The 20,756-nt window shown below is 50.1% G+C and overlaps 1 protein-coding gene across 1 annotated transcript in view; it reads left to right on the forward strand.

Moving 5' to 3' along the window:
• LOC114779586 (probable 2-oxoglutarate dehydrogenase E1 component DHKTD1, mitochondrial) overlaps positions 1-20,756 on the forward strand; it is a 134,204-nt gene that overhangs the window by 6,430 nt on the left and 107,018 nt on the right. The gene's annotated exons all lie outside the window — the stretch shown is intronic.

The raw sequence follows: 20,756 nt of genomic DNA on the forward strand, positions 1-20,756 counted from the left end.
GTAAGACAGAATTGTAAATATAGATGTAAATTAAACTTGTTGAAAGAAACCTCTTGACCTTGTAACGTGATGTGTGTGTGTGTGTGTGTGTTGTGTGTGTGTGTGTGCTCGATTTATTGTGGAATTATTGTGCCTGTCATGTGGAGTCAGTCATTCATGTAAAATGACAACCCATCGCATGCCCTGCAATGCATTGTGGGTGCAGATGGGATGACACTTATTGTTCAGCTCGGACAACAGGAAGCAGCTGCAAGGATTTATTTTACCCTTGCGCACTCACACACACACACCACACACACACACACACTTCTCAGTGAAACAGATTGAAAAAAAAAACACACTCCACTTGATTCGATTCAACAAAGATGTGTTCAGACTGAGGGCTGTCTTGGTTCTGTGTGTGTGTGTGTGTGTGTGTGTGTGTGTGTGTGTGTGTGTGTGTGGTGTGTGTGTGGTGTGTGTGTGACACGTCCCACGCGCGCCGACGGTGGGATAAACGCGTCTTTAGTCCGTTGAAATGGCTGATCAGCGGCGCCTGCTGCCCGGCCGCGGGGTATTGATCCCTGTCGGAACTCCTGGGTTTTCCCTAATTGAAAGTCGATAGCAGATCAATGGTGTGAACATTAGCATATAGATTTACTGAAGTCCCCGCAAAGTGAAATAAAATAAAGTGTGTGTGCAGTGTGGACGTGTGTGTGACTTCATTATGACGTTTTTAACAGAATGTTGCCGTGCTGTATACGCGTGTCCTGCATTTGTAGGTCCGTGGTGAACCGTGTGTGTCTTTGTGTGTGTGTGTGTGCTGGTTGTTAAGTAGTGTCTGCAGTGTGTGTGTGTGTGTGTGTGTGTAGCAGGTGTAAGCTGAGAGATTTTGACAGTTTCAGGTTGTGTGTTTCATGCTTGTGTTGTTCTGATATAAAATCAATACCGTGTCTGTGTAATTGGTGGCCAGATCACCTCCAGTGGCAGCCGGTAGTGTGACAGCGTCACCCATCTGCCTCGCCCCTCCCCTCGTCTCTCCGGTCCACCCGCTCAGGCCGAGGTGGACAGTTGTCCTGTGAAGAAAGCCAAATGGGGGGCAGGGAGAGAAAGAGAATAATGGCGTCTCTTCATCCTGTGTAGAGGCCTGGAGCTGTGTGTGTGTGTGTGTGTGTGTGTGTGTTACGATGTGCTTTTTATTGTATGTGAGTGTTGGGTGTGTGTGTGTGTGTGTGTGTGTGGTGGAGGGGATGTGTGTGTGTGTGTGTGTGTGTGTGTGTCTGTTATGATGTGCTTTTTATTGTATGTGAGTGTTTGGTGTGTGTGTGTGTGTGTGTGTGTGTGGTGGAGGGGATGTCTGTCTGTGTGTGTGTGTGTGTGTGTGTGTGTGTGTGTGTGTGTTACGATGTGCTTTTTATTGTATGTGAGTGTTTGGTGTGTGTGTGTGGTGGAGGGGACGTCTGTCTGTGTGTGTGTTGGTTATTAAATGATTTTAAAAATCATTCATTTTAAAACAAGCCGGTTTGTGTTTCCTGGACGCGTCCAAGTGGCCAGTTGCTCTGGACGCCCCCAGGGGTCAAATTAAGTGTTGCTGTGAAAGCCGAGCCCTCGCCCACCCTCTCTCTCTCTCTCTCTCTCTCTCTCGCTCCTTTTCTTTATCTGAATAAAAGGTACGAGGGGGTGGTGAGATTCCCACCGCCCCTCCCGGCCCCCGTGTCGCCGTGGTGACCGAGCATGCTCTGTGCTGCGCTCAGACCTGTAAGGTCAGGGTGGGGTCAAGGCCAGGTCAGGGTGTGTGTACACAGAACCGGCCTGCAGTTAGACGCTGAAAATAGACAGACGTGTGTTTATCTTTGAAAATGCGAGTGTGTGTTGGTTCTGTCCTTCCTTGCATGTAGAGGGTGACTCCTATGGGTCAGATTGTGTTCCTGCACCTCTTCTTAAACGTTCACTTTGAACCCGTCTGAAGACCATATTCCCGCTTCCCTCTTGATTTTCTAGCCGTGGAGGTTCATGCTGTTTTGTCTTCTGTTTCAGGGAAGCGTGGCGGTTCCAGTGAGAGCCACACAGAGCAGGAGGGCCCGACCACGGTCCCCGACGCCGATGGCGGTCTGGAAAAGGATAGCGTCAATGGTGGGATTTTTTTTCCCCCAGTGGGCATGTTAGAAACTGTGTGTGTGTGTGTGTGCGCACGACCCACGTTTCATGCACATAAAATGTCAGAGTGCACTGTGCAGGTCACATGACCATTAGAACTGTGTGGAATAGACAAGTTAATGAAGTGTGTTTTTTAGTCTGCTGAACCTCCCCTGCACTCATCCAGGCTCCCGGCACCTGATGTTCGGCTCGTCCTGCTGACGCTCTTCATCACCTCATTAGTTGCGCTCTGATGATGTTGTTTAGGAGCAGCTCCACTGTACAACCTCTAGAAGGACCTGCTAATCACCTGTATGATATTCCGTTTAGAACACGGACTTTATGTGCCTGTTTAAAATTGCTTTCTGGCACCTTTCTTGAAATGCAAACAATTGTTGATGACATGGTGAGAAATAATTTTCACTAATACTGCATCGAAGATCCATGAAATCTGCATCATGAGCGTCAACCAGTAACTTGATTTTAAAGAAGCTCTGATCCTCCCTGGATGAATTTTAACATCAACAGAAATAATCAGCAAGCGCTTCAGGTCTCCGCTGCAAACGCGTATGAACGTGATGTTCCTCATGTGTGTAACCAGCAAACTGCTCTGACGTAGAGAAGGAGGACAATGACCTTTCACCTCCATCCAAGCAGAGCGACGATGCCCCCTTGACCAAACGGCCTCGTAATGAACAGGTAATACCCCCCCCCCTCTCTCTCTCTCTCGCTCTCTCACACACACCAGACAGGCCTCAACAGAATCCCCTCTTCATCCCCAGATCCTGCAGTGCCCGTTCTGCCGGTTCTCCCATGCAGACCTGACGCTCCTGCGGGATCATGTGATGACGCAGCACTCGCTGAAGCCGGCGCTGCGCTGCCCGCTGTGCCAGGACACGCTGGGCAGCGTCACACACCTGCGCAGCCACCTGACGCACCTGCACAGCGTCACCGCCGACTGCACCAACAAGCTGATAGACACGGTGATGCTCCCCGTCCTCCACATGGGCGAATACGGACTAATGAAAGCAGATTTTTACATTCCCAGCATTTACCAGACGCCCTTATCCAGTAGTTACAGGGACAGTCCCCCCCTGGAGACACTCAGGGTTAAGTGTCTTGCTCAGGGACACGATGGTAGTAAGTGGGGGTTTGAACCTGGGTCTCCTGGTTCATAGGCGAGTGTGTTACCCGCTAGGCTACTACCACCCAGCAGTTACAGGGACAGTCCCCCCCTGGAGACACTCAGGGTTAAGTGTCTTGCTCAGGGACACGATGGTAGTAAGTGGGGTTTGAACCTGGGTCTTCTGGTTCATAGGCGAGTGTGTTACCCACTAGGCTACTACCAGCCAGCAGTACCACCATGTGCAACGAGCTTCTAGCTGCTTTTTACACACTTAAATATTATTTGTAAGCGTTGCAACATTGTGTCTCCTCCGCGATTTGTTGTCCTTTTTCCCTCCGTCCCTCTGGTTCTCCGAGACAGGGTCATGGCAGTAATTGTGCCTCATTAATTCCGAGTCTGGGCTGTGTGATTGCTGTTATGAACTGCGCTTGCCAATTATGGCTCTAAATAAAGGCGACCTTAGCCGCTCCCCCGCTCACGCCTGCCGCCGCTAATGACGCCCCTTCTCAGGAATCACTCACCTTGTAATGGAAATCTCCGGCGCGTTCCCTCTATTCCTCCGCCCTTTCCGTCCCGGACGCTGGCTGCATTGATTTGCCGCTTTAATAATTGCCCGGCCGCGTTGGGCAGGAGGAGGAAATGATGTGCCTTCTTGATCCTGATTTCACTAACCGCGCTGTGATTGACTGAAGAGGGCTTCCTGCCACACTTGACCCCTGACCTTGGCGGAGAGACAGTGCCGAGAAGAGACTCGGTTTTTACGTTTCAGGGGACGCCGGCCCCCGTGCTCCGGTGCCCGCCTAATGCAGATGTATTCCACGGTGTCTCAGGGCAGAGGAGATGGTGCCATAAATCAGCAGCCGCCACCAAAAGGCTAATGGCTCCTGCGAGTTATTGTGCTGTAATTAACGCAGCTCTTTTCTGCGCTCCCCGTGTAGGTGATTGCAACAGACGTGCTGCCCGCCAGTATGTTCTCGCCCGTCCCCCAGCCAGAGCGGGAGGACTCCGGCCTCGTCACGGAGAAGACAAAAAAAACGCATGGTTTGTCGTTTCTCTCCCATTACCAGCGATTGCTTATACGAAGCAACCAGAAAATGTCTCCAGTAAACGGTTTGTTTGTGTTGACAGACCCCGAGAAGATAGCCGACGTCATCAAAGCGTCAGGGTTCCAGTTGGAAGACCCAGAGTCCACCAAAGAGAACACGGCGGCTTTCCCGTGTTGGCAGAAGGGCTGCAATAAGGTCCTGACGTCCTCGGCCTCGCTCCAGACTCACGTCAGCGAGGCGCACAACCAGCGGCCGCCGGCGTCCGCGCCCGTCTCCGACCGCCACGTCTACAAGTACCGCTGTGGCCAGTGCAGCCTGGCGTTCAAGACCCCCGAGAAGCTGCAGCTGCACTCGCAGTACCACGCCATCCGGGCGGCCACCATGTGCTGCCTGTGCCAGCGCAGCTTCAGGAGCCTGACGGCGCTCCGGCGGCACCTGGAGACCAGCCACCTGGAGCTGAGCGACGCCCAGCGGCAGCAGCTGTGCGGCGGGCTTCTCCTGGCCGACCCCATGCTTGGAGAGGACACGAGCACCCTCATGGAGGACGGTTGTAAAAGAAGAGGAGGATGGTGGCCCGGACGAAAAGCACAACGCTAATGGGTGTGAGACCGCACAGGTCCAACAGGAAGATTCTGGAGGTGACACAAAGCAGCGTGCCAACATGCCGTTCAGAAAAGGTGCCAATCTCACCATGGAGAAGTTTCTGGATCCCCAGCGGCCATTTAAGTGCACTGTTTGCAAGGAGTCGTTCACACAGAAGAACATCCTCTTGGTCCATTACAATTCGGTCTCGCACCTACACAAGGTCAAGCGTTCACTTCAGGACTCTTCGGCAGGCTTGCCGGAGCCGGTCAGCAACGCTGACCACAAACCTTTCAAATGCAACACTTGCAACGTGGCCTATAGCCAGAGCTCGACCCTGGAGATCCACATGAGGTCAGTCTTGCATCAGACCAAGGCGCGGGCTGCTAAACACGATTCTGCCTGTGTGGGCAACAGACCCAAAACCAACAGCAGCCCTCTCCCCGTGCCACCGGGGGCAGCCCAACAGGGCAACGACAGTCGGGACAGCGGCCATTCTTCCCCATCTGAGAGCCACGAGGCCAAGAGGAGAAGGTTGGCAGACATCATTGCATCAACAGCGCAGCAGCAGCAGCAGAAGTTGCTGTTACAGCAGCAGCAGAAGATGTTGCAGCAGCAGGAGCAGCAGCAGCAGCAGCAACTCGCTCAAGCCCAAGCCCAGCTGCAGCAGGAGCTGCAGCACAAAGCCGCTCTCATCCAGACCCAACTGTTCAACCCAGCTCTCCTGCAGCCGTTTTCCTGTGAGTGCCGAGGCCTTCCTCCAGCAGCAGCAGCAGCAGCTTCTCTTCCCTTTCTACATCCCGGGGGGAGACTTCCACCTAAACCCACAGCTGAAAGGCCTTTCTCTGAATCTCGCCAGTCCTGCTAGCCTCTCCCTGCTACAAGGAACCTCTGAGTCCGTTTCAGCAAAGGAAAAGCCCAGCTCCTCCCCTCAGACTCCCAGCGAACCTCCCCACCATGAAAACGACAGTAATTTACACCACCCTGAGACCCCGAGTAAGAGGAACGAGGCCGACCAAGCAAAATCTCTGAAGGCTGCAGACGAACAAGACCACGACAGATCTGACAGTGTCGAAGCTATGGAGATTGACGTGAGCTTCCTTTTACCCAGAATTTCCCACGATGCATCTGAAAGTGCTTCAAAGGCCCTGTTGGAGAATGTTGGTTTTGAACTAGTCATGCAGTTTAATGAGAGCAAGCAGAAAGTGCAGAGGAAGTTTATAGAGTGTATGGTTGTGGTGCAGAGCAGAGCAGAGGCCAAAGAGAACAAGCGTCTTGAAGATTTAGAAAAGCTAGAATGTGAAGCCTGTGGCAAACTCTTCTCAAATGCGTTAATACTGAAAAGTCATCAGGAGCATGTCCATCAGACCATCTTCCCAATACAGACTTTGGAGAAATTTGCCAAAGACTACAGAGAGCAATATGACCAGCTGTTTCCTCTAAGGCCCCTGTCTCCTGAACCTGCTTCCTCATCACCGCCACCTGCTCTACCACCGCCACAACCCGCTCTCGTGGTAAATACTCCTGCCTCTTCACCAACCGTCACCTCCCCAGTCGTCTCGAGCCCGGTGCCGAAAACTACGTTGCCACCACCTCCTCCTCCCATGCCCTCCATGGATCTCCCACTCTTCCCTCCAATCATGGTGCAGTCACTGCCCTTACCGGCTTTGACCCCTCAGATGCCAGCTATTGATGTTGGCATAACCCACGAGCTGGCCCATCTTTATCATCAGCAGCTCACTCCTGCTCTGCTCCAGCAGCAGCAGGGTAAGAGACCGCGGACGCGCATCACGGATGATCAGCTGAGGGTGCTTCGCCAGTACTTTGACATCAACAATTCGCCTAATGAAGAGCAGATTAAAGAGATGGCAGATAAATCCGGCCTGCCTCAAAAAGTCATTAAGCACTGGTTCCGTAATACTCTGTTCAAAGAGCGTCAACGTAATAAAGATTCCCCGTATAACTTCAACAATCCACCAGTCACAACTCTAGAAGACATTAAGGTGGAGCCCAGGCCACCTTCTCCTGATCCTCAAAGACATGAGTTTTATGGAAGCAGAAGGTCTTCCAGAACTCGCTTTACGGACTTTCAGCTCAGAGTGTTACAGGACTTCTTCGACGCCAACGCCTACCCTAAAGATGATGAATTTGAGCAACTCTCTAATTTACTTGGTCTTCCCACTCGAGTTATCGTGGTCTGGTTTCAGAATGCCCGGCAGAAAGCCCGCAAGAATTACGAAAACCAAGGGGATGGAAAAGACGGAGGCGAGCGGCGAGAACTTAGCAACGATCGATATGTTCGCACACCAAACCTCAATTACCAGTGCAAGAAATGCAGCGTGGTCTTCCAGCGTATATTTGACCTGATCAAGCACCAGAAGAAGTTGTGTTACAAAGATGAAGACGATGATTACCGATATGACAGCCATGATGATTTAAGCGACTTTAAACAAGAGGACGAAAGTCCTCCCAGACCTTCTTGTTCCAGCTCTACTCATTCTGAAACTAAAGATGCCATTGAGTCTGTGACAGACGTTTCCTCCCCTCAGCAGAAGGAACATGTCTCTGTAAGCCAAAATCGCGAAGAACCTCCACCTGATCTGCAACACCAGAGGGCTAGTGAGGAAATGGACCAAGCATTGCCAGACAGCCCTAAACCTCCTTCCTCTTTAAAGCAGCAGCAGTTTTCCCCATCTGTGCCCCAGGTCAGTCCAGATTCATCAGAAAGCACCCGCACCAGTCTCAACCCTCACCCAAGCCCCAAGACCGTCCAACAGCAGCAGTTGTTTGCTCAGCAGGTCAGTCCATTCCACTGCACCCAGTGTAACCTCAGCTTTCCCTCATTCCAGCATTGGCAGGAGCACCAGCAGCTGCACTTGCTTACAACTCCAAACCAGTTTGCTCACCCTCAGTTTTTTGACCGTCCAGCAGACATACCCTTCATGCTTTTTGATCCAAGTAATCCCCTACTGACCAGCCAGCTCCTCTCAGGTGCATTTTCACAAATACCCACAAGCTCAGCATCTTCCTCAGCAAGCTCGACCATAAATTCCTTGAAAAGAAAACTAGAGGAGAAGACAGCCCTCCCCTCGATAGAAAATGATTGGGAGGGCAATGGTGATGAGCCACAGCGTGATAAACGCATGAGGACCACCATCACTCCTGAGCAGCTAGAAGTTCTGTACCAGAAGTACCTGCTAGACTCTAATCCCACGCGCAACATGCTAGATCACATTGCCAGGGAAGTTGGTCTCAAAAAACGGGTGGTCCAGGTCTGGTTTCAGAACACTCGAGCCAGAGAGAGAAAAGGCCAATTCCGTGCCTTAGGACCAGCGCAGGCTCATCGGCGGTGCCCGTTCTGTCGCGCTCTCTTTAAGGCCCAGACTGCCCTCGACGCCCATATTCGCTCGAGGCATTGGCATGAAGCCAAGAGCGTGGGTTATAACTTGGCTTTGTCGGGTATGTTTCCTGAACAAGTTGTAATGAAGGGTGATCCTTTAGATTTCTCGAATGGTTCTCAACTCTTGAACTGTCAACGAGGTAGTGGTCAGTTCCTTCCTGTGTCTCCTGCAAGTAAAGGAGTCGAGCTACACCACCTAAGCCCGAGACAAATTAAGATGGAAGGACCGGATGACTTTGAGGGTGTCTCTGTGTCTTCACTCAGTCGTAACCTTGACCAAAGCAAACTGGATGATGAATGTTCCTCAGTTAATACTGCTATGACTGATGATGCTACACTGGGGGATGAACCTAATGAATCCTCAGAGGCTAAGTGTGGAACCAGTGACACCACGTCCCAAACAGGAGAGCGGGCGCCTTCCTGTGAGAATTCTGACATGATGCCCTCTGGCTTGGTGAGTCCTGCGACAAGTTTCAGTGCTAAAGACTTTGAGAGTGACATGGTGGTGGATTACAGTGAGAACTCAAGTCTTGCAGATCCTGCCTCCCCTTGCCCTGGAACATCCGGGGGTGGAGACAGTGGAGAACGCCACAGCCAGAAGCGTTACCGCACTCAGATGAGCAACCTGCAGGTTAAAATGCTGAAGGCCTGCTTTACTGACTATAAAACCCCAACGATGATCGAGTGCGAAGCCTTGGGCAGCTACATTGGCCTTGCCAAGAGAGTAGTTCAGGTCTGGTTTCAGAATGCTCGTGCCAAAGAAAAAAAGGCGAAGCTGAACAACGTGAAGCAGTTTGGCTCTGAGCAGTCACAGAGGGATAGGTCGAGGTCAGAATGCTCCCTGTGTTGTGTCAAGTACAACAGTTGCCTCTCAGTCCGAGATCATATTTTCTCTCAGCAGCACATAGCCAAGGTGAAGGAAAGTGTTAGCACTCAGATTGAAAGGGAACAGGACTACTTTGACTCAGGCAATGTTCACCAGCTCGTGGCTCAGCCAGAGATGGATCAGCTGAAGAAAACCAGTGAGGTTCTTAGTCTGGCTCAGCAGCAAAGGTTTGACCAGGCTCTTCAGGCTATAAACCTCTCTTCCATGTACCAGAGTCTTCAGGCATTGCCAGCAGTCAGCAGCTCATCCCAAGCAGGTTTGTAATTTTGCCATTTAAGATGTTGCCGTACAAAGTGTAAATTTTACATGATATAATTTAACATTGTTGTCTGGTTTTAATCAGGTCCAAGTGGTCTTTCATCCAGTCTCTCCAATGGGCTACATAGCAAACCTCTCATACCGTCTTCGTCTTCAAACAAAGAGCCAGTTGATGTGACCCCAAAAGCAACTCAGCCTGACAAAGAACTTTACCGCCCCAAAGAGAATGGCACTGAGAAGTGTCAGCAAAGAGAAAAAAAGGAGAGAAGCTGTCCCAATCCACCAGTTCCCGCAACTCCTTCCACCTCAGCTGCCACAAAAGACCCAGTGAACTCGCCATCAGTTTCAGTCTCCAAACCAGGGACGGAGAACTTTGTGGACCCAGGTCAGCTCCAAGCTTTGCAGGCGGTCATGGGCGCAGACCCAACAGCCTTGTTATCCACTTCGTTCATGCCTTGCTTCATGCCGGGTTTCCCCCCATACTTCCCGCCACAAATACCTGGTGTGCTGCCTGGAGGTTTCCTGCAGCCCATGTACGGTATGGAGAGCCTGTTTCCTTATGGTCCAGCAGCCCTCTCGCAAGCTCTGATGAGTCTCTCCCCGAGCTCCATACTTCAACAATACCAGCAGAGCATACAAGGGGCTCTGCAACAGCGGCACGTCCAGATCCAACAGCAACAGGCACAAAAACCTAAAGGTGGACAAGCACCACTTCCGCTTCGAGCCAAGGCTTCACTGGATATCAAACACGCTTCCCTTAATTCTGCCAGAGCCGAGGGTCAGAAGGTTTCCTCCTGCCATAAAACATTTCAATCCTTCGGCTCAGACCAGGGTCCTGGTGGCAACACACTGAGGGAGATGGATGTAGGCTTCCTCCTGAGCCAGTGCATAGTACACAAAGCAAACAGCAGCGAAGAAGGGGAAGGTGGACTTTACAACTGTTTGGCCTGTGATGCGACACTACACGGGGATGATGGTGAAGCACTGAGCCGGCACCTGGAGTCTCCACAGCACAAGCGCAGCATGGCGGAGCGACCGAACGCCAAAGAGAACGTCACCCCCGTGTTACCTCACACCGCAACCTGCGCCCGGGACTCCGCCATGCCATCTACCTCACAGACCGTCCCTCCGTCCATGCTGACTCTTCCACCCTCCTCCTCGTCCTCCTCGTCCTCTCCATCTCTGGATCCCCAACCCCTCCTCTCGACAGCTTTACCAGGGGCAGCCGACACAACGCTGGCTTCCTTCTGCAACCAAACTCCTTCTCTACCTTCAACGGTTACCTCAAATTTGGCGAGAAAGTCAGGCACTCGCCCTTCAATACCAACAGACTCTGCTGCAGGGGCAGCAGGCCACACCAGAGCGGGGTCACTGGAGAGACTAATTCCACCCCCGTCAGAGGAGCCTTAGCTGGGCACAAGCTCCCTGACCAGTGGGGCTTATGGTACTGACCTCGCCTCTGCTGGAACAGACTCAATGGGATTTTAAAACAAAGGAAACTACAAAGGAGAAAAGCTTTTGAGAGTGGATGTCAGTTGGAGAAACACAAAGACAAAAAATTAAATGCTAAACAAAAAAATGAAACAGTTGGATTGACTAATATGTGAAGCAAACTAACTGCAATTCCAGTGCTCATAACCAAAAAAATAATACGCTTGAGTAGAATGTTTTTCTTATTTAACATGCTGGATCTCATTCATCAGACGGTTTGAAGAGGACATTTGTAAATGGATATTGGAGTATGCGGTGACCAAAGTGGTACTCCACTCACACCTTCATTTTAAACTTCCTGTTTGTTGTTTGGTCTACCACTCTTGCATACCTGATATATCTCGTATACCCGAATGCCATATTTCTACACAACACACACACAAGCAGCCCTAACCGAGTGTTAAAATGTGCACCAATTTCTTGGTAAAATTCAGATGTAGTGTAACGTTGTCTCCTCTCAGGTCAGCAACTGGTAATTTCTCGTTCTGAACTCCTTGTATAGATTCTGTTTCGGAAGATGCAAAGAATAAAAAAAAGCCTAAAGTGTAAGTGTTTAGAAAAGGGAAAAATTAAGTCCTGTTTTTTCCCCTATAAATGACATTTACTAGTCTTATAACCGTAATTGTTTCTATTTTCATTTTTGACTTAAACGTGATCCTAAACAAAGAGTAATGCAGACTTGAATGAATTTTTTTTCCTTTTTTTTTCAAAGAAATGATGTGTTTTATGATAGTTACATGTATGAACATTTTGGTGTTGTGTAGATTGTTGAATTTAAACTGTTTGGTAGGACCAGAAAAGCAGATGTTTTTTGTATAGTTCAACTCAAAGGCACTTCAGTGGATGTTGTGGTCACCCTGAATATGGGAAACAGTGTACTATCCGAAGCCTTCTTCATAATCATCGTCATTGGCATTATCCTCATGGTCCAAAGTACCGCCATTAGTACCTTTCCATTTGCACGGCCCTTATTCTCCTCTTCTCTGGGGCGTTCAGCCTTGAGACATTTTCTCGATCGTTGCATCTCACATACGCACTTAAACTTGTTTGCTTTCATTTGAAGCACTACTTTACTTTTTCACACCTTTTTTGGAAGTCCAATGTGCTAAGTTTCCCCACCGATCATCAGCAGATCCATTTTATGTTCCTGCAGTTACCACGAATTCAGTAATAATGAAAACAATAATACAAATAATAATAAACAGTATTGCTTTAATGGAGTATCCAAAGACAAATTATTTTAACCAATGGTGCAAACAAAACACTTCTTTATACTTGATGCGTTCTTGCTTTTAAAAAATGAGAGTCTGCAGTTTGCGCTTATTCATTGAGGAACCAGCGTTTCCTCGGTGAAGTTACACGAGAAAGCAAATACCAAATGAGCCCCTGTGCTTGTGACATGGAGTAGCACCAATATAGAGCCACTGATGTTTGTAAGATAGTACAACCTTCTTTGTTAACCTTCCTGTGACCAACATTTGTTTCTTTCTTGTTTTCCTCGTCTCCCCGTTTATGGAATTTTTGGTTCAGGTCTGATCGTTGAGAAAATACTGTTTGCTGCTAATGTAGTTTTGTATTGATACTAAAATGCATGCTGAATTTGCTTTTTTCCTCTAAGCTTTAATAACAACAGACAGCTAGCTGACAACAACTTCAATGACCCTGATGATAACTGCTTTTAACCATTGTTAAAGACTGTGACAAGACATGTACCTTCTTTTTTATTCTTTTGACGTAGCTAATGTTGAAATACCAATGATGTATATTGTTTATACAGAAGTCAGCATTCCAAATATCCCACTGGTACGGTTTTAATAGACATGTCTGTCTGTGTGTAATGTCTGACTCTGCTGTGGGGGGGGACCCTGTCTCGCTTTTAGAACCTCGACTACATTTCAAGTGCAACTCCTGTCTCAGATTTCCTCAAAAAGGTTGTTACTGTAACCATAGCGATAGCCAAATAACGTTGTAAATACGAGCCTTTGTCATGTGACTCCTGGTTTTTGTTTTGGCGACGTCCACCCGACTGTCCCACAACCCATCCTGTCAATAAAGCCTGTTTTGTTGCAAACGAGACGTAGTCGGCGTCGTCGTCCACCCCACCTCGCGTCCCCGCCCTCAGAGAAGGAGACGAAGGGAAGTGGCGTCCTCGCCGCAGATGAATCTGCTGGTGCGGCGTGGGATTTATCGGCATGTCGATTAGTGGGGAAAATAATAACAGCGCGTGCCAGCGTGGCGTAAATCTGGCCCGGCCGTCCGGCCTGTGATTAACATGCTAAATTATTCCTGCGTGGCCGCGCGCCGTTAAGTGAATTGGAGTCCGACCCCGGCCAGGCGTTAATTAAACCGGTGACATTTAGCCAGACGAGTTTCCTTTGAGTGAAGATATTATTAACGTTAACGCTGTCCTGCGAGGACGCTTTTTATCATCATTGTTTGAAGGTGATCAGAGGGCCGTTCTCCGGTGGATTGGAGGAAGATTGAGGCCCTGGGCGTCGTGGAGCACGCGCGGTGGCTTTACTGCCGGTTTTTTGGCCGCGTTGGCTTGTCGTAGTTTTCATTATTAATATTTCTACGCTGGTAAATTCGTGTGGCCTGGTTCTTCGTATTAATACGCAGTCTGGCGTGTCTGCGTTTGCGGCACCCCCTTTTCTCCTCGGTGACGATGACGAGATGAAAAAGCCACCTAAAACCGCCCGACATGAGGGGGACGTGCAGATGTGATGGACAGAGGGACCTTTTTTATTTTGATAGGCGTGAATGAGGCACAGAAGGAAGGTAGAACCCCCCCGAATATTAATGCTTCCGCAGTCTCGGGGGAGGGGAGGTGATATCGGGCCGGGTGCAGCGATGGTGTGTGTGTGTGTGTGTGTGTGTGTGTAAGGGGCTAGATAATGATATTTGGTGTGTGTGTGGCTGTTTCAGCTGGGTGTCTTATGTCTGCAGACAGGCCTGGCTGATAGATGGCTCTTGCTGATGTATGCGCGCTGCCTCATCTTTATTCATGAGCGCTGCACTGCTGGTCCCTCTTAAAGGGACAGGCTGCTTTATTAAAGCGTCTCTTTTCACTTTCACAGACACTCTTCAACCCTCAAACATACGAATGCTGAGTGAAACGATGGATTTTATTCTTCTTTACTGACACATTATATATTTTTTTACTTTATCTTTAGTTTCCAGACAAGATTTCAGTCATTAATATTCACCCTTCGGTTTATTATCTGGCCCTCATCTTAATGCTCGAATGCGTCGCTCGTCTGCAGCTCCGGTCCCTCTGTGCACCCCCAGCCCGGTGCCGGGTTCGGACTGCGTCGCACCAGCGCGGCAGGGCGAGCTTCTTCTCCAGCGTCCCTCCACGTTTAATCTCCACCCTCAATTATTTGGCCTTGGCAATTTTGTAAGCGCTCCTTTCATTTGTCCCCCTCTCCTCTCCTCCTCTCCTCCTCTCCTGCTGTAATGAGATGCTAATAACTACCAGCAGGAGCGTGAACGGCCACGCGTCGCCATGGAGAATATTTTACACTGATATGATAAATTATGCTAAATCTGTGACCTCCTGACCTCGAGGAGAGAACCACGCGTGTGTGTGTGTGTGTGTGTGTGTGCGCGCACGCGTGTACGTTTGCTGTTAAAAGGCGAGTGGGGCGGTGAACGTAATGCTTACAGAACTGATTTGCATGAAAGAAAAAACCAGTGGAACGTAATCTCGTCTTTTGAACACGGCGCCCCGGCAGGTGGATCGGTGCACCGGCACCTACGGGAATATGGATTTATTTATTTCCTCGAGCGGTCGGGTTGTAAACCGCGGCGCGGCCGTCCGGATCCTGCGGTGGGAGTGAAGTGAGGCCGACAGACTGGGGGGGGGGGCAATGAAAGCGGATGGTAAAGCGAGACTCTGAATAATGCAGGACCGGTCCCCCTCCCCTGTCCCGGCCTCGTTATGAATGATGGATCGGCCAATCTTAAAAATCTGCTGAGGGCTCTAATTTAGGCCTCCGATTTTTAACCAGATTAGCCGCCTCACGTTCCCGTAGTATAATCAATGCAGACACTTCTATTATATGGAGGCGTCCGCGGCCCGCCGTGTTGATTAGTGTTGGGGGGCGGGCCGATAAGGTCCCTGCACTGCACTCACACTGATGGGAGGTCATGTAAAAATTTTTAATTTGAAAATTACTTTTCATAAAATTAGAATATTGTTACCGATACCACGGACACATGCACACGGCCTGGAAACAAAATGCCTTCAAACAAGCCACACACACACACTACCTCACTTCATGCACAAACCCCCATCACGCACACCGCATGCAAAACACACAATACTCTGAGCAGACACACAAACGTGGGACGTGTCCACACTTCATAGACAGGAACAGGAAGGCTGGAGCGTCAAAGCGGCCGCCCTGATCCGTGCCACTAGCAGGGAGCCATTTTCTTTGGAGCATGGTGGCCTAAACGCACATGCAGATGTAGAAGCTGGTTTTGAATGAAATCTCACACCCCGTGATTAATGATTTTTACTTGTGTGTCCGTGGGCCTGAACGCTGCTATTGTTTTCACACAAAAGAACAGCGTCGTCCAGGCAGGGACAGATGGCACATTCTGCGGCCAGAGACAATGGACCGAACATGGACTCCGCTGGAACGCTTCACCGGAATCAGGACTTGCATACTAATGTCCTGCTCCGGCACAAAGCCCAGCGGCCCGAGCGGGCGGGGCCGGCGTAAAACAAAAGTGCGGGGAGGCAGGAGACCAGCAAGTAAACGGGCACGGGGGCCAAGTTCCTTTTAGAGCTTCTCCAAACTTCACTTGAGCCCCTCTGAAGGTGAAGTGAATTAGTTGCAGTAATTGCACCGAGACTTGAATATTTCATCATAATGGACACGATTAAAATGGAAAGGCTGCAGTTCATATTCCATAAATGGCTTCTCCGTTCCTCTCCCACTGGGGCTTTTCAGGCCTCCCCGTCCGCCCCTCATTTCTCTGGGCTGTGAGGGGGGTCCTGGCCACTTAATGAGATGCAAATGAAATATGCATATAGCAATTGTACTATCTGATGATTAAGCAGCCGGGATATTAGCCCGTCATCTCACTCGTCCTCCCCCACTTCTCAATCTAGAGCGGCGTCCCTGTTGGCACAACGGCGGGGCGCCAGTGAAGCCGTCTTTATTACCACCTCGGTGGTAAAAATCCACGCCGTGAAGAGGAGTAATCCTGCTCAGATTATAATCCCGGTGTTTTAAAATCCAACTTTAAAGGAAAAGAGCGCCTGGCTGGCGGGGGGGAGGCGCCATTATTTCCCTCCACCACCACCGGTGCCCTTTTCGTCCTTCTTCGTAATCCATTTGCATAATGAAGATGAGGTAAAATTAAGATCCTGGGAGGAGGTGCATAAAGAGGCGGTCTCTTAAGACATTGTTAACACGGCTTCATTAGCATATCCGCACAGATCCTCCAATCAAACGGCCACCGCGTGCGCACAAAAGAGCAATCAGCGGCAACAAATTAAACCGCTCGTTTTCTCGCGCCTTCTTCGCATTTTTAAAATGGCCGCAATTGTGACGGTCACCCCAAAAAAAAAAGCCCCAGAAAGCAGACATGGCGTCGCTGTATTTCCGCGGGTCGTTCCTCGGTGGCAGCTGGAACCGCGACTGCCAGGCTGGCGACGGGAGGCTGGCAGCTCGCAATCCCTCCCTTGCTACATTATTTATGCGTCCGTGGTGCGGCGGTGCCACGTCCAACAGGAGCCACCCTGCGGCTGGCAACACGACTGGCACGGTGCCCGCCGACGCCGGCTAATCCCCATGGAAACGTGCCAGTCGTCTCCGCCATCTCGGATTTAGTGTATCTGGGCATCTTCAGACAGCCTGCCCGTCCTCCTCTTCGCCACCTTCCTCCTCCTTTATCCACGGCACGGCGCCGGCACCCCACTAAATGGGCTGTGTTGCGTGTGGTTAGCATGGTGGCAGGAAGTCTGTTCGTGCCCGCTGCCCCCCTCCCCAGATATAGTCTGGCAGCCTGCTGCTTTTGTTTCAGCACCGTTGCCGTAATTAACGGCAATTAAAAGCCGCAGTGGCGCCGAGTCGTTGAGCCTTTTGTCGAAATTTGCGCCGGACGCCATGTCTTGCCACGCGTGGACGCGATGCTGGGACGTCGCAGCCAATGGAGGTCAAGTCACTCAGTGCCAACGGACTAGACTGAGCGTGGGGGTGGCGCGCTGGCATCGGCAGAGCCGCGCTGTCATCCATGGGCGCCACCAATGGCACCGACGACAAGAGCGCCATGGCGACCGCGTGGCATCCTTCTGGTTGAAGAAGCCGGATTCTGAGGCTGCGCGTCCCCGGCGAACGAAGCCTGTTGCTCGGTGGGAAGTGCTGCCGCCGTCCTCCTGCCCAGTGGCGGCACGTCCTCCCCTCGTCCTCGCGGCACGTCCTCCCCTCTTCCTGGCGCCACTTCCTGTTGCTGTGCGGCCAGTGAAGGCATTTCGGCGTTCGCAGGCATTTCCGTGGCACAGTCGCCCCGTTTTTGCTTTCGCGACTTTTGGCCACGCCGAGTTCCTCGTTCTCGCCATTCGCTTGGCGTCCCTTCTGTCTCCGCGTCTCCGTCTTTCTTCCGTTTCCCCGGCAGATGCTGGCATGCCAGCACGCCCTCCCTGGCGCTGCCACTGAATGGATGGCACGGTGCCAACCTTCCCCGGCGCTCGGTCCTCATTCGCTGCGCCACCTCACACCCCTCCCCCTGCTCACCATTCCACTCTTTCTCCGTCTCTCTCGTCTATCTGTCCTGAAAGGGTGCCAGCTGCATTCGGCCCTCATGGCGCTCACTAACCGGCGTCGTGGAGGGTGCAGTGATCAGCCGATCCGGCGCCCGTCTCGCAACTTTTTTCAAGTTCCCACTTTATGTGACCAGAGCGGAAGACGCTCCGGTTTATCTGGAGACGTGCAGAACAGCAGGTTGGCGCTGGTCCATTAGCCGCTCCTGACGTCTCTCCGTGGGACGTTTCACACTCAGGGCCACCGACACGTTCATTTTCTTCTGTTCTCCTCCTCCGTCTTTCTTCCTGCCTTATCGGGCTTAATGAGCACGAAGCTGCCGTGGCAACAGGAGGTGGCCATTATGCAAAGCAGCTGCATTTGCAAGCCAACTGATGGTGCTTATATGTAAATTAGCCAAGTCATTTATTAGCCAACTCAGGCGCTCTCCAGTCTCTCGAGAGGAAGGAAAAGCAACAAAGCAAGAAACTCCTGTCATACAGAGTTCTTACAGAGGTTTTCTGCCGGAGATCTACATTTACAGGACATTAGAAATGGTGTAATTATTGTGTTAATCTGCATGAAACTGGACTTGTTAACATGTTAGTCCCACTGAAAGTCCAACAAACTATTCAAGCTATTCCTGCGTGCAGATGTTCAAGCTTCACCCCTCTAGTCTTTGACCCAGAAGCATCAGTGCCTTCGGATGACGCCGTAACCCCATGGTATAAGATGCGGTAAACGTGTGCAGACCTGTACGCTTTCCGTTTTTTGTGTTTGCCACCTATCTACATTTACATTTGCAGTATTTGGCAGACGGCCGTATCCAGAGCGACTTACTACGTGCTTTCATGTTACCATGGATGAAGTGGTCAGTTCTGGTTCACTAGGACCCCCAACTATGAATACAATCTTTTTATTCACTCTGTTCTAGTTTCTATACAGAAGTCAGACAAGAAGAAAGTTACAAGTTCATCTAAATCTTCTCTAAAGAGGAAGGTGTTGAGCTGCCGTGTGAAGGTGCTCAGTGACTGAGCTGGAAGTTCATTCCACCACCGAGGGGCCAAGACGGAGAAGAGTCTAGATGAGCGTCTTCCTTTTACCTTCAGAGATGGAGGGACCAGGCGAGCAGTACTGGAGGCTCGGAGTATACCAGGTGCAGTGCGAGGTGTAATAAGGGCTGTGAGGTAGGATGGTGCTACTCCATGTTTGGCTTTGTAGGCCAGCATCAGTATTTAGAACCTGATGCGTGCAGCTACTGGGAGCCGGTGGAGGGAACGTAGCAGAGGGGCGGTGTGGAGAACTTGGGAAGGTTGAAGATCAGTCGTGCTGCTGCATTTTGTGACGTAATTGGTCATTTTGAAAAAACAAGATATTTCCAGGCGAGTAACCACCTGTATTAGCAGAATCGGAAATAAACGAGTCAATAAACGGACTTCCCTCCACAGCATGTGACCTGGGGTAGAGACGTGCTTGCAAACGCTCCACGAGTCAGGCTGAGGTCAACGCGGTTGCGGCGGTCCATAGAAAGCAAAAGGACTAGTTTGAAGTTCAGTTTTACCAAATGGAAAATAATTACTTTATGCATAATTGGTTTTAATCGCTTTTTACGAGCATTTTTTTAGTTATTCTCAGAATTTATTTTCCTTCTTCCTCCATGTTCCAGTCCACAAGTGAAAGAAAGTGACTGTTTTTGTCATACACAGTGATACACAGCAAGCACAGCACACGGTGTCACGGTGAAACGTGTCCTCTGTATTTAACCGTCACCAAGGGGAACCATGACAGGTACCCGGGGAGCAGCGTGTGGGGACGGGACCTTCATCAGTGGCACCTTGACAGCACAACCTTCCGATTATGGGTCTGTTTCCTTACCTGCTAGGCCTCCAATGCAGAACAGATCAGGCAGCTGCTTCAGATTGAATGCACATGGATGTGGAATGCCGTAAAAACATTCTTTCTTTGTTCAATGAGCACGGTACTGGAACACACTGGAGCACCCATACCGCAGAGGTTTAACTTGGGACCATGCAGGCTTTCACAGCGCCTTATCCAGGTGAAACGCAGCCTGTGCATTTCCCATCTTCATCATTTTCCTACTCAGGACGGTTCTTGCATCCTCGCTCTGCTCCAGGCAAACTAGTTACCCAACAGAGCCATGTTGTTCATCATTTCACCATAATGCCATGCGGGATTTAATGCAACTGGGATTGAAACAGTGAAAGCAGCTCTGCGTGTGGAATTGCATCCATCAGATTCCCTTTACGTGTGAACAGGCAATTACTGAAGCTAATTTCATTAGCTGAGAGCTTTTGTTGTCATGGAAACAAAATAAATGCATTGTTGGGCATTTCTCTTACATTTTCAGCCACTTATAGGGCTGTAGAGCGAAAACATTGACAAATTAATATACAAAGACCGCTGGTCCTTACATGACATTAATTAAACGTGCATTTCATATATCTGGAACCGAACCCTGAAGAACTTGGATAGGTTTGGCCAGTGAAATCTGGTCTGGACCAAACAGTCACGCTCTTGTCCGCTTGGAAAAGTGGTCTTGGACCGGTCCAGTTTTGGCGTGAGTTCCATTCGTACCATCTTATGTCTCCTGGCTGGACAAAAAAAGCAGTTAAGGAAAATGGATGGATGGATTAATTTAATACTAATATGATGTTTCTAGGTCCATTTATCATTGTGAGAGCAATCTAGCATCTGCTGAATGTAATCACAGCCTGCTGTCTTCTCAGAGCGAGGTTCGAATCAGCAGAACCAGATGGTAACCATGATCATAAATCCGCTGTGGAGGGATTTCTTCTTCTTGATGACTGCGCTGACCAATCACATGAAAGCATTTCCATCACATAACTTTTTTACCCTTTTGAGCTACCAAACCAAACCAGATGGAAAGGCAGCATTTTATCCTGTCTGGTATTGCTCAGGAACTGGACCTTTCACTGTGAAAGAAGGCTTTGCTTTATATGCATTTGGATGCTCTACCATTTGTTTATTGACTATTCAGAACACAGAGACCCTTCATTCAGAGACCAGAGGTCAGTCTGACGTGGCAAAAGAACCCATGATGAGCTCATGCACACGC

This window comes from Denticeps clupeoides, unplaced genomic scaffold (assembly GCF_900700375.1).
Source record: "Denticeps clupeoides unplaced genomic scaffold, fDenClu1.1, whole genome shotgun sequence".
Lineage (NCBI taxonomy): Eukaryota > Metazoa > Chordata > Actinopteri > Clupeiformes > Denticipitidae > Denticeps > Denticeps clupeoides.